At 36.1% G+C, this 13548-nt stretch overlaps 1 non-coding gene across 1 annotated transcript; it reads left to right on the top strand.

Annotated features, from left to right (window-relative positions):
• Positions 1-10159: 10159 nt before the first annotated feature.
• LOC126010098 (small nucleolar RNA SNORA51) lies at positions 10160-10292 on the top strand. Its single transcript, XR_007496234.1, has one exon. It is a non-coding gene; the product is annotated as a small nucleolar RNA SNORA51 (small nucleolar RNA).
• The last annotated feature ends 3256 nt before the right edge of the window (positions 10293-13548 follow it).

Genomic DNA, 13548 nt, shown 5'->3' with positions numbered 1-13548 from the left:
GAATTTGAGTTCTATTTTTAAATTGATATGTTCCCTGAAGTTGTTGCTGCATGCAATTCCAATAATTCATAAAAAGAGTTAAAGGGATACAGTGAGGTAACTATGTGTTGTTCCTCTCGTGGAGAATAAAATATAAATGGCTAATGAATTTTTTGGTTAGCAAGAAAGTCTTATGACTGCTTATTTTTAAAAATGACATTAATATTATATCATCAAAATGACTTAAAGAAAGAAGCAATTATTACTAAACTATTGTTTTGAGTCTTCTAATTTTTTTTCATTTCTCTGCCTTGCTTATGCTTATGAGGATGATGATGGTGTCTGTGAGAAAAAATATTGAATAAAAAGGTTCTGGGTCATTTCAATTTATGAACACGGTTAAAGTATTTATCTTGAGACAAATTTGTAATGCAAACTGAATCAATCTAAAGAATAAGAGATATCCTGCAATTAATTAAAGCACCTAGGATTCTATCCAGTTCATATTTTTCAAGTGGCCCCATAATTTGTAAAAGTCCACAGTCATAGGATGAAGATTTTAGCACTGTATCAACAATATAGGGAAAGGTAGACATAACCATGAGCCAAGAGCTGAGAGATAATACAGTATTTAGGGCACTTACCTCATGTATAAATAATTCTGGTTGACTGCTATTATTCCCTAACTAGGCCCAGAAGAAACTCATGAGCATGGAAGTCAGGAGTTAACTCTAAGCACTATCAGGTATGGCCTCAAAATAATAAAAAAAAAATTAAGTCAATGCAAGACCATGTCTACAATTGGAGAAAGCAGAAGGGCAGTAGGATTACCTCGTCCTGTTAATAAACACTTAGTCCATCCCCCTTACTCTCCTAAACAGATTCAGCAACAAATACTGAAAAGTAACTGAGTCAAGCCTAGCATTCCCTGACTTTAGTTCATTAAGTGCCTTGTATTTAGGAGATACACTTAATTAAAAAATTAATAGAGGTTAAGGGGGCAAAGAGAGATAAACACACTTCTACGTAACTCAGCCCTTTCTCAAGAAAAGGAAATTAGATCTCTCCATCGGACCTTACTTGAACCATCTTATTCTGCCTCACAAATTAAGGGGGAAATAATGGAGAGTATCAAGATCAAACAAGGGGATGCATATTGGGAACAGGGGTGGAGGGAGGACAACATTGGTGGTGGGAATGCTCCTGATTCAATGTCACTATGTACCTGAAATACTACTGTAAATAATTTGTAATCCACTTTGGTCAAAATAAAAATTATTAATATAAAAATGATCATACTTAAACACCAAATCCAAAACCAACAACAACAGAATAGACACCCAATCTACAACATGCTAGACACAGAGGAGACCACTTATACTAGTGGCCTGGGGGGCAAAGGAGGGGCGATATGGGATACATGCTGGAACAGGGGTGAAGGGAGGACAACATTGGCGGTGATTCAACATTGGTGGTGCCCCTGATTCAATGTCACTAGGTATCTAAAATATTACTGTGAAAGATTTGTAATCCACTTTGTTCAAAATAAAAATTATTTAATTAAAAATGTTTTACTTTTCTGCGTTTGCTAATGGTAGAGTCTCCTGATTTAAAGACAGATCCAAAAGATAGTTGATTATGGTTGGATATAAATCTATTACTTGTTATCTGATTGGCCACTGACAATTCATATATATCTCTCTGTGCTTTGATTCCTTCAGCTATAACATGGAAATAATATCAGTAACCTAGTGATTTGAGTTGTGAGAATTAAATACATTAATTCACACAAAAATTTGAAAATTTTTTGGTTTTTATTAAGTAAAATTAAATATTGGCTTTTTGTAGTTACATCATTGCTCAGAGTTACTTGCATGAGGTTACTTATGTTTCATAAGACCAAGGTGCCAAAATATTACTTTAGCAAAAATTCATGTAACTCGAGAACTATCAACACTTAATTTTGTAAGCATGACTTTACTTAAGAACTATTTATTAAGTCAAGGTCTATTCGAAAAAATTAAGCTCCTCCTATATTGTCCTCTCCACAAGAAACATGTTGATGACCCTTGCCTTGTAATCAAAGACAATTAAATGATGATCTTTAAAACCAGAAGCCTAGATAGGACCTGCATGAATAAATTGATAGCACACCATCCGGTGGACATATGGTTTTAGCTGAGATCTATTTTTTAGAAAGTGTTTCAAAATTAAACCATATTACTCGCTTAGAAAATATTTCAATGAGGCAGGTCTCCGGTTTGTGACATCAGGCTGGGAAAATCTATGCCTGTCCAGTGGTTCCCAACTGTGAGAAACTGTGAGTGTTGCCTGTGCATGTTTTTCCACTGTCTTGTCTCCTGAACCTCTTGGGAGTGGGCTGAAAAGGGACCAGAAAAATAGCTCTCCCAGAGGCTCCAGAAGAGCACTGCTGCTCCGCTTTGCTTCATGGCCTTGCGCTCTTTCTAACCAATGAACCCCACCACAACACACAGAAAAAAATCACACTACAAGCGTGGCAATGGGGTAACCTCGCAGGCAAACACCATGCATAGGGAATGAAGACAATAGCTCAGATGACCTAAAAATTACAACCATCTGATTAAGCTCTCAGATAAGGAGTTTAAAATAGAAATATCGAACATGTTTGTAGAACTCAAAGAAAGCATAGATCGATCTGAACAGAACACAAAGACAGAAATCAGGAAACTCCAAACTAAAATAACAGATCTGAAAAACATGGTAGCTCAACTGAAAAACTCAGTGGATGGCCTCTCCAGCAGGGTAAAAGCAGCTGAGGACAGAATCAGCATGCTGGAAGATGAGATGCAGAAAAACTCAATACAATAGAAGAAATTGGAAAAGAACCTTAAGACAAACTATCAAGCAATGGAAAAAGTGCTCAAGGAATGTGAACAGATGAAAATAGAAGTCTTTGATAAACTCAACAGAAGAAAACATAAGAATCATTGGTGTCCCAGAGGCCCAGGTAGGAGATCTCCAGGAAGAATCAACAGTCAAAGGCATGATCAAAGAGATACTCCCAGAGTTAAAGAATACATGCAATCAAATCCTGCATGCCTGAAGAGTACCAGCTAAAAGAGACCCAAAGAAAAACATCCCAAGACTCATCCTCGTTACGATGACAAATCCCACAGATAGAGATAGAATACTGAAAGCAGCAAGATCAAAAAGGGAAATTACATTCAAAGAAGCATCCCTAAGACTTACAGCAGACATGTGACAAGAAACTCTCAAGGCCAGAAGACATTGGTGGGATATTGTGACAAGACTGAATGAAAAGGATGCCTCACCGAGAATACTGCACCCAGTCCAACTCACGTTCAGGTTTGAAGGAAAGATACATAGCTTCATGGATAAATAACAGCTCAGAAACTTCACAGATGAAAAACCAGCCTTAAAGGAAAAACTGACAGGTCTACTCTAAGACAAGAGAGAGCAACAAACACAGCAAACTTATCTACAAAAATGACATTAAATCCTATGACAATCATCTCCCTCAATGTCAATGGACTAAATTCACCAATTAAAAAACACAGAGTGGAAAAATGGATCAAAAAGATGAATCCGACATTCTGCTGCCTACAAGACATATACCTGAATAGTCAGAAAAAACATAGACTCAAAATCAAAGGTTGGAGGAAAATCATCCAATCAAACAACATCCTTAAAAAAGCTGGGGTGCTCCCTGCCGCAAATCCTTTGCCAATCTCAAGAGGTCAGGGGGAGTGATGGAAAGGTGCCTGGGAACCCACACACCACACGAAAATCCCAAAAGACAATGGGGAAACCTATATTTCCAACATAAGTATAAGACCGGTATTACACCACCTTTTTACCTGTTTTTCCCCAAAAGTAAGGTAGTCTCATGCATCACTTTGTTCCTTTAATTATTTTGTTAATTCATTTTTTAAATGTTTGTTCCACATATACATATGTGAGCACATATACTATTTTTATCTTTTTTTGTATGTGTGACCTGTTTCTGTTTTCTTCTCTGTCCACCCCCAAATGCACCAACAATATAAAGTAGCACCATTTCTCCCTGCAAAGGTACACTAAAAAAAAGGGGGAATCTTACATATAAAAAAGAGCTCATATCTACTAGGGATAAGAACTCAGACTTGTTTACAATACAGGGATATCTCCCACCTTGAAAATATGTCACTCGGGCCCAACTTAGACCTCAGGTGATTAGACACCATCCGTCCAGCCTTGAACCCTGGATCCCAGACATAAAATTGACACAGTTCTTCACAACAGCTACAGGAAACGAATCCCATCCGGGACATCCTTAATTCCGCTGGGCCACCAACAAATGCCAGCTCTAATATGATATCCTGACAATAAGGAAAATGGGAACAACTTGACCTAAGAACAGATTATCCTACCTCACCAGCTGACGATAAGACATAATCAGAAGACTTGTCACCCTTTGGTCGGTCCAAATGCCAAGATCGCGATTTGCAGATGACTGGCTGCTAGAACCATGACCGGACTGAATATATCTTGAGACCAATAAAAAAAGCCCTAGTCTAGGGTTTGAACTACGATCTGCACAACAACCATGGTCCCCAGTTCCAAAGGTCTGGCTGAGACAATTGCAACGGAATGGGGCTTCTGGAAACACAATGAAAGACTCTATCCTAGGTTCCATCCTAGGATCAGTGCAAAGACCAAGACCACCAACCACAGAAGATAGATTAAAATGACACCGAGGGAATAGAACTTCTAGAAACACAAAGAAATATTTCATCATAAGTCCCACTCCTGGACCTGTGCAGATATTGATATCTCTAGATACAGAGGTCTTATTTCATCAGGACACAGCAGAAGTCTTCCAAACACCACGAAAGCATCACCAGGAGAGTAAATGAACCTGAACAGAGTCTATAGTTAATCCCATGACAATATACTTTAAGGGTGGAGAAATCCCATAGTGCTTAGGCCAAGTTAATTCCTTTTTGAATGACCCCAATATTTACTGTGCCAGTGCATGAGGGAAAAAAAAGGCAAAAAGCACAAAACAATTTTTTATTTTTTATATATATTTTTCTTCACTTATTATTACTTTTTAATTTTTATTTACCTATCTACATTTTGTCGATTTCTTTGTTTTGATGTGGTTATTGAAGTTGTTGTCTCTATTTATATTTATATTTTTTCTTCTTTTCTTTTCTTTTTTTATGTGCTCTGCCATGTTTTTTAATTCAAGACCATGGCTTATTATTTTGTGGTGCCTATCATTATCAATGGAGTGCTCACTGGATATTTGACACTTGTTTTTGTACTGTTGGGTGTTTCATCTTCTTTGTCTCCTTCATCTCTCAAACCAACGATGAGAGCCTCTAGAAGGATTCCACTCATTTTCGGCGTATTAGACTATTACCTCAATTTATTACTTTTCTCTTCTTCAAATAAAACCACATAACTTGAACTATCTAGTACTGCCTCCCAGTTAGAGGTGGAAATAAGGGAGGCACCAAGACCAAGACTACTAAGTAGTAAACTAGGTACAGAGGGGACCACATATTCTTGCAGCCCCGGGGGTGAGGGAGGAGAATATGGGAGGTAGGACGAACACAGAGGTATAGGGAGGACAAATCAGTGATGGGAATCCTCCTGATTTTATGTAAATATGTACCTATAATATTATTGTCAACAATATGTAAGCCACTATGATCAAAATAAAAATTATATTAAAAAAAGCTGGGTTGGCCTTATTAATATATGATGACACTAACTTTATACTCAGAAAAGTTGTACGGGACAAAGATGGACACTATGTACTAATCAAGGGATATGTGCAACAGGAACAAATAAGACTATTAAACATATATGCATACAATGAGAGACCAGCAAATTATCTAATACAATTACTGACAAATCTGAAAGAAGACATCAATAATAACACAATAATTGTGGGAGACCTCAACACGGCCTTGTCAACACTTGATAGGTCAACCAGACTGAAACCCAACAAAAACATACTAGCCCTGAAAAGAGTAATGGAAGAAAGAGGACTAGTAGATATATATAGGACACTCCATCCCAAAAAACCTAGATACACATTCTTCTCCAATGTACATGGGTCATTCTCCAGGATAGACTACATGCTGACACATGAAACATACCTCCATAAAATCAGGAGGATAGAAATCTTGCAGGCTACCTTTGCTGACCACAAGGCTCTGAAATTAGATGTGAACTACAAAGCCACACAGAAGAAAAACTTTAAAAATTGGATATTAGACACCCTGCTACTGAAAAACAAGTGGGTCCAAGATGAAATCAAAAAGGAAATCAAAACTTTCCTGGAAACAAATGATAACGAAGACACAAAAGGACCCAAAAATAGGGAGACAGAAGGAAATAACAAAACTGAAAGCAGAAATCAATGAAGTGGAAACCAAAAAACAATCCGAAGGTCAACAAAAGCAGAAGTTATTTCTTTGAAAAAATAAACAAGACTGATAGCCTATTGGCAAAATTCACAAAGAAAGAGAGAGAGAAACCTGATAACTCGTATTAGAAATGAAAAGGGGGAGATCACGGCAGATATTGCAGAGATACAAAGGGTAATCAGAGACTACTTTGAGAAACTTTATGCAACTAAACATGAGAACCTAGAAGAAATGGATAAATTCAAGGACACTTAAAACCTTCCACAGTTAAGTAAGGAGGATATAGCATATCTAAACATCCCCATCACTATTGAGGAAATTGAAACTATAATCAAACATAACATCTGCCCAAAAAGAAAACCCCAGGCCCAGATGGATTTACTAATGAATTTTTCAAACCTTTTAGGACGAGCTACTACCAATTCTAGCCAGGCTCTTCCATGAAATTGAAAAAACAGGAACACTCCCAAACAGCTTTTATGAAGCCAACATCACCTTGATACCAAAACCAGACAGAGATGATGCCAAAAAAGAAAATTACAGACCAATATACCTGATGAATGCAGATGCAAAGATCTTCAACAAAATCCTGGCAAATAGGATCCAATGCATCATCAAGAAGAAGATACACTACGACCAAGTAGGTTTCATCCCAGGGATGCAAGGATAGTTTAACATCCGTAAATCTATCAACATCATACACAACATCAACAACAAAAATAAAAATTACATGATCATATCAATAGACGCAGAGAAAGGATTTAATAAGATCCAACACCCATTCTTGATAAAATCTCTCAGCAAGATGGAATGAAAGGAATCTTTCTCAATCTAGTTAAAGCCATTTACCACAAACCTTTCCTCTAAATTCGGGTACAAGACAAGGCTGTCCACTTTCACCACTCCTCTTCAACATAGTACTGGAAGTGCTTGCTATAGCAATCAGGCAAGAAAAAAATATCAAGGGAATCCAGATAGGAATGGAAGAAGTCAAACTCTCACTGTTTGCAGATGACATGATGCTCTACTTAGAAAAACCTAAAGATTCTACCAAAAAGTTTTTAGAAACAATAGACTCATATAGCAAGGTGGCAGGCTACAAAATTAACACACAAAAATCAATGGCCTTTTTATACACCAATTATGATAAGGAAGAGATGGACGTCAAGAAGGCAATCCCATTCACATTAGTGCCACACAAACTCAAATATCTTGGAGTCAACTTGACCAAAGACATGAAGGACCTATACAAAGAAAACTATAAAGCCCTGCTCCAAGAAATAGTAGATAGGACACACAGAAATAGAACCACATACCCTGTCATGTATTGGCAGGATTAACATTAAAATGGCAATACTCCCCAAAGCATTGTACATATTTAATGTGATCCCTTTAAAGATACCCATGACATTCTTCAAAAAAGTGGGTCAAACACTTATAAAGTTTATCTGGAACAATAAACACCCTCGAATAGCTAAAGCACTCCTAGGGAAAAGGAAAATCGAAGGCATTACTTTCCCCAACTTTAAACTGTATTACAAAGCAATAGTTATCAAAACAGCATGGTATTGGAATAAAGACAGACCCTCAGATCAGTGGAATAGGCTTGAGTTCTCACACAATGTTCCCCAGATATACTGTCACCTAATTTATGACAAAGGAGCAAGAAATCCTAAGTGGAACAGGGAAAACCTCTTCAACAAGTGGTGTTGGCAGAACTGGTTTGCCATTTGCAAAAAAGCGAACATAAACCCCCAGTTAATATCATGTACGAAGGTAAAATCAAAATAGATTAAAGATCTTTATATCAGACCTGATACCATAAGGTATATAGAACAACACATAGGTAAATCATTCCATGACATTGAGACTAAAGACATCTTCAAGGAAGAAACTGCACTTTCCAAACAAGTGGAAGCAGAGATAAACAGATGGGAATACATTAAGCTGAGAAGCTTCTGCAGCTCAAAAGAAATCGTGCCCAGAATACAAGAGCTTCCCACCATGTGGGAGAAACTATTCACCTAATATCCATTAGATAAGGGGCTAATCTCCAAAATATACAGGGCACTGACAGAACTTTACAAGAAAAAAAATCTAATCTCATCAAAGAATGGGGAAAAGAAATGAACATACACTTTGATAAAAAAGAAATACAAATGGCCAAAAAGCACATGAAAAAATGCTCCTCATCACTAATCATCAGAGAGATGCAAATCAAAACAACAAGAGATACCATCTCACACCAAAGAGATTGGCACACATCACAAAGAATGAGAACAATCAGTGCTGGCGGGGATGTGGAGGGAAAGGAACTCTTATCCACTGCTGGTGGAAATGCCGCCTAGTACAGCCTCTATGGAAAGCGATATAGAAATTGAGCTCCCATTTGACCCAGCTATTCCCCTCCTAGGGATATACCCTAGGAATACAAATTACAATACAAAAACCCCTTCCTCACACCTATATTTTTGCAGCACTATTCACAATAGCCAGGCTCTGGAAACAACCAAGATGCCCTTCAACAGACGAATGGCTAAAGAAACTGTAGTACATATAAACAATGGAATATTATGCAGCTGTCAGGAGAGATGAAGTCATGAAATTTTCCTATACATGGATGTATATGGAATCTATTATGCTGAGTGAAATAAGTCAGAGAGAGAGAGGGAAAGACGCAGAATGGTCTCACTCATCTATGGGTTTTAAGAAAAATAAAAGTCATTTTTGTAACAATCCCCAGAAACGATGAGAAGAGAGCTGGAACTTCTAGCTCACTCCATGAAGCTCACCACAAGGAGTGGTGAGTGCAGTTATAGAAATAACTACACTGATAACTACCATAACCATGTGAATGAATGAGGGAATTGGAAAGCCTGTCTAGAGTACTGGTGGGGGTGGGGTGGGATGGAGGGAGATTTGGGACATTAGTGGAGGGAATGTTGCACTGGTGAAGGGGGGTGTTTTTTACATGACTGAAACCTAATCACAATCATATTTGTATTTAAATAAAGAAAAAAGTTTAAAAAAAGAAAATATTTCAACTTGTGTAGACTAATGTCACAATATTTGTAAAGTACCAGTTAAAAATAAGTTGTGTTGTATGCAGAAAATAAGCCTAAGTGGCATAACAACGACAGAGTGGAAGGCATTGTGAGTGGTCAGACATAGGCTTAGTAAGACCTTTAAAATTTTATTTTATTTTATTTTGTTTTGTCTTTCTCTTTCTTTTTGCACTTGAGTATGATTTGATTTCAGAACCGAGATTATTGTGTGGTGCCTGTCTTTATTGTTGTGGTGCTTATCGGTTATTTAATTCGATATTTTTTTTGTGTGTGTGTGTATTGTTGTGGTATTTTAATTACTTTTTTCACATCCTCTCTCAAACTGAGTTTGGAAGCCTCTAGACAGGACTCTGCCTATTTTCAGTATATTTGATTTTTGATTGAGAAGAGGGCATATTAGGTGATGGGTATTCCCCTGATTTAATGTGAATATGTACCCAAAATACTACAGTGAAAGATATGTAAGCCATTATGGAAAAAAAAATTGTGTTTTTAATCAGAAACTTTCTTTGACTTACATGTATTATTATTATATTAATTATATTATATGTTATGTTATGTCACTATATTATGTTATATTAGTTTACCTTATTATGTTAATCAATTTTGTCCTTTAAATGAATTCTTACTTAAAAAAAAAAAAAACAACTTTAGTTTGCCCTGAAGAAAAAAAAATAAAAGATAAAATAAGGCCTCCCAATTCTTACCACAGGCTGTGTTCTTTACACTGGCTGTATAGAAAGAGGAGGTACAGTAAAGGCACCCCATATACACCTCAACACAGGCCCCTTGCCGGGTATGTATTGTGAATTGGGGGACAAAAAAAAAAAAAAAGTAAAATTACTAAATACACAGTCCCTTAACTACAATAATTAGACCAGTGCTGGATTTTGTTGAAATGGTGTGGGTAATGGTGAACGAAGCCTCTTTCTAAGGGCAGATTTACACTCTCATCTTGGCAACATCAACTATTTGCTTTGTGGTTGTGGAAACATTTGGAGGGAAACATTAATTTTCCATCCATTAACTTTGGTGGATATAAACACCCCAAAGGAAAAAAATGTGTGAGCTGCTTAACAACCTTTGGGCTGTTTTGAAGGTAAAAATGTCTTGAAAACACTTTTCTTTGCAGAGAGAGAGAAAATACAAGGAAAGGAAAAACAACTTTTCAATCAGGGAATATTCTGTCTTTGAAGATTTTTGTCAATATTTAGTCCACCTCAAAATGCAACAATTTTCTATTGAGATGACTCTTATGGTTTATTTATAACTTAGGTATAAATTAATTCAGTCAGTCCAGATACTTATGAATAGAGCCATTTTCTTTTATTCTACATTATTATAACCTATATATCAGATATATCATGTTAATAATTCAATAGTAACTGATCAAAGGATCAAATTTTGTGTTGAAAGGAGAATGAAAATAAGAATAATTTGTGACCTAATTTTTGTACTATAGTCTTTAGAGGAGTAAAAGGTAAGTTCAAATCTAGAGACTTATTGGAACTAGATATATATATGAATTGTAAGAGAAGATGCCAAATCAAGAAAATATAGAGGGATAGAGGCAAGTCAAATAATCTCTGTGTTCTTGAATTAAATTAATCAATGTTAAGGTCAATTTGAATAACCCTGAATTATGACAATAGGTGAATGTAACATTATCAAATAAACAGCTAAAACTAAACTCTAATCCATCAATGAAAGCCATAAATAGCTTTCTTTGTATAAGTTCTTTGCATCTTAGTTAAGCTGATTCCAAGGTATTTGAAATTTTGTGGTTCTATTATGAATCAGTTTGTTTTCAGAATGCCTATTGTTTCTGTATCATTATTTGTGTATAAGAAGGCATTGAATTTTTCACTTTCAATTTGTAGCTTGCCAATTTGCTTTCAATTTGTAGCCTGCCAATATATGAATCTACTGTTTTTAGGAACGTTTTGGTAGTCTTTAGGATTTTCTAAATGCGTATCATGTCTTCTATAAACAGTGAGAACTTGACTTCTTCCTTTCCTTTGCCCTTGATCTGCTTCAAGAAATAAAAGAGGATACAAGGAAATGGAGGCATATGCACTGTTTAAGGATTGGGAGTATTAATATCATTAAAATGGCAATGTTTCCTAAAACATTACGCAGATTTAATGTAATCCCTCTAAGGATATCCATGACATTCTTCAAAGAAGTGGATTCAATACTGCTGAAATTCATTTGGAGCAATAAACACCCACAAATAACTGAAGCAACCCTTAGGGGAAAAAAGATGGAAAAAGATGGCATCATGTTCCTCAACTTTGTATTGTACTACAAAGCAATAATATTAAAAGCAACATGGTATTGGTCTAAAGACAGACCCACTGATCAATGGAATAGATGAGTATTCAGAGAAAGATCCCCTTCAGACATACAATCAATTAAACTTTGATAAAAGGGCAAGAAATGCAAAATGGAGCAATGAAAGCCTTTTTAACAAGTGATATTGGGACAACTGGTTAGCTACATGCAAAAAGTGAACTCAGGCCTCCATCTAATACCATGCATAAAGGTCAAATTCAAATTGCTTTATGCCCTTGATATCAGATGAAACCATAAGGTATACATAAGAAAATGTAGGCCAAACACTTCATCACTTTGAAACTAAAGGCATCTTCAAGATGGAAATATTACTGTCCAAACATATGGAAGCAAATGGAACTATATTAAACTGAAGCTTCTTCAGTGCAAAGGAAACAATGATAGGGTACAAAGGCCACCCAAGGAATGCGAGAATCTATTCACCCAATACCCATCAGATAAGTGACCATATCTAAGATATACAAGGTACTGCCAGAATTTAAAAAGAAAAGTCATCCAATTTTATCAAAAATGGGGAGAAATGAACTGATACCTCCTCAAAGAAGAAATACAGATGGCCAAGAGACACATGACAAAATGCTCCACATCACTAATCATCAGGGTGATACAAATCAAAACAATAATGAGATATCATCGCATGCCACAGAAAATGGAGCCCATCACAAAGAATAAGAACAACCAATTCTGGCATGGATTTAGTGAGAAAGGAACTCACATTTACTGCTGGTGGAAATGCTATCTAGTTCAAACTTTATGAAAAACAATATGGAGATTGTCTCAAAAAATGGAAATTGAGCTCCCATATGATCCAGCAATACCATTCTTAGGGATATACCCTAGAAACACAAAAACACAATAGAAAAATGCCCTCTGCACACTTATGTTTATTGCACATCTATTTACAATAGCCAGCATCTAGAAACAATCCAGATGCCTGACAACAGATGAGTGGCTAAAGAAACTGTGGTACATATACACGATGGAATATTATGCATCTACCAGTAAAAATGAAGTCATGAAATTTTCCTATACATGGATGGACATGGAGACTATTATAAAGAGTGAAATTAGTCAGAGGGAAAGAGATAGACAAAGAATAGTCTCACTTATCTGAGGGACTTAAAAAATAAAAGAAAGGATAGTAGTAATACCCAGAGACAATAGAGATGCAGGCCAACCCATGATATGAAACTTACCATAAAGAGTGATGAGTGCAATTAGAAAAATAAGTGCACTAACAAGTACCATGGCAATGAGAAAGAGAGAGAGAGAAATAGAATGTACCAAAAACAGGCAAGTTGGGGGAGAAGGGAAATGGGAACATGGTGGCAGAAAAAAATTTACACTAGTGAAGGGTGGTGTTCATTTGATGACTGAAACACAAATGCAAACATTTGTAAAACCATGACGCTTAAAGAAATTATTATTAAAATACATTAATAAATAAAAACACAAAAAAATGCAGGTATAAACCATTGTGCTCCTTGGAGTTTACTTCAGTGAAAAATATAAAAATTAAACAAATTACTAAATATATAAAGAGTGGATTGTAAGAATTATGTGTACAATAGAGGATAGAAGAAACAGTTTAAAAATATGAAGCGAGGTCACCTAGCTTAGTACAGGGATTGAAAATACTTCCCCAAGGGATATATGAATTATTAAAAAAAAAGTCTAGCGAATATTAGGATGTACATATGAGTTAGAGGTGGAGCAAGAGAAAA

Source organism: Suncus etruscus, chromosome 5 (assembly GCF_024139225.1).
Source record: "Suncus etruscus isolate mSunEtr1 chromosome 5, mSunEtr1.pri.cur, whole genome shotgun sequence".
In the NCBI taxonomy this organism is placed as follows: domain Eukaryota; kingdom Metazoa; phylum Chordata; class Mammalia; order Eulipotyphla; family Soricidae; genus Suncus; species Suncus etruscus.
This window is presented reverse-complemented; position numbering and strand designations above follow the sequence as displayed.